We start from the raw sequence: 1,453 nt of genomic DNA on the forward strand, positions 1-1,453 counted from the left end.
TTTGCAAGCCAGCAACCATTTCTTTCATTTTACGTTCTTTAGTAGCATGCCCTGCAGGGACGGACCCTACTGTATGTTGTACTTTATTCTTTGAGATTTGTCATCCCGCTATTTCTTTCCTCCTTCCTCCCCTCCTTCCTATCTTTCCTTTCTATGCTTCTCTCGTCCTTTCTGAAGACTAGGCAGGCGTTGTGCCTCTTCTGGTGGCAGTTGCCAGCCTCGCTCCTCGATTTCTCTTTTCTGTGTATATGCCTACAAATCAAATAATAATAATTAACATTGGCATGTAGTTCCTTTAGCAGCGATAACAGCTCAGTATGTTGTTTCCCGGCGTTGTCAGTAGCGGGTCAGTTCCGGGATCGAGCTCTACATCACCTGATAGTAGCAACATTTTAGATGCATGAATACATTCCCAAGCAAGGCAAAATAACACTTGTGGGCATAGAAGTGAGAGCACAAAAGCATTATTATTTTTTTACACAAGAGTTGAGTACCTGAACCAACATGCACAAGAAGCGAAAAGGCGTGTCAGGGGTCTGCATTGTTGCAGTTCTTCCACGCCCATTGGAGGGCGCGAGGACAGCCAGCTGCTTATAAAGCAGGCCGGGCATGCATCTGTCGATGCCGATGGCTTTGTCCAAGTGAGCTCAAGATGGTGCTCCAGGAACGCCGCGCTGCGTTGCATGGAACTGGGGTCGGCCATCCAGGAGTGACACCTGGCAACTTATGCTCGCGGTCTCCGTCGGCGCGAGCTGGAACAGCTGTACAGAGGCGCAGCACCGGATGATTCGATCCACGTGGCAATGATAATCAGTATCGGCACCAAGAAGCGAAAAGGCGTGTCAGGAGTCTGCATAGTTGCTTTTCTTCTATGCCCTCGTCTGCATGTGCGCGTGGCCTAATGGATAAGGCGCCTGATTCCGGATCAGGAGATTGCAAGTTCGAGTCCTGTCGCGTACGTGTTTTTTTTTTACTTATTTATTACAGCGATACTGTATATGCCTAGGCGAAACATCCGCCCGTGTCCAGGAGGGCCTTGCGCTCTCACAGGTGTGCATGCGCGAGAAAAAAAAATAATTGGGGCGGAGTTATACGCAACATCTTGCCTTGTCCTATGCCTAGTTTTCTTCTTACTGATTTCATGCTGCGTCCATATTTTACGGCTTCCTCAATTTTTCCCACGTTATAATTTCGAATATCCCTTACTTTCTTCTTGTTGATCAGTTTTGACAGTTCAGCGAATTCTATCTGATCTCTTGAGTTGGACGCTTTCATGTTTTGCCGTTTCTTTATTAGGTCCTTTGTTTCTTGGGAGAGCTTACCTACTGGTTGCCTTGGTGCCCTACCTCCCACTTCAATTGCTGCTTCTGAGATCAACCTAGTTACGGTTTCATTCATTAGCTCTATGTTATCTTCATCTTCCTGTTCTAAAGCTGCATATTTGTTTGCGAGC

The 1,453-nt window shown here is 46.9% G+C and overlaps 1 non-coding gene across 1 annotated transcript; it reads left to right on the top strand.

Annotated features, from left to right (window-relative positions):
* The first annotated feature begins 887 nt into the window (after window positions 1-887).
* Trnar-ccg (transfer RNA arginine (anticodon CCG)) lies at window positions 888-960 on the top strand. Its single transcript has one exon. It is a non-coding gene; the product is annotated as a tRNA-Arg (tRNA).
* The last annotated feature ends 493 nt before the right edge of the window (window positions 961-1,453 follow it).

This window comes from Dermacentor silvarum, chromosome 1 (genome assembly GCF_013339745.2).
Source record: "Dermacentor silvarum isolate Dsil-2018 chromosome 1, BIME_Dsil_1.4, whole genome shotgun sequence".
In the NCBI taxonomy this organism is placed as follows: domain Eukaryota; kingdom Metazoa; phylum Arthropoda; class Arachnida; order Ixodida; family Ixodidae; genus Dermacentor; species Dermacentor silvarum.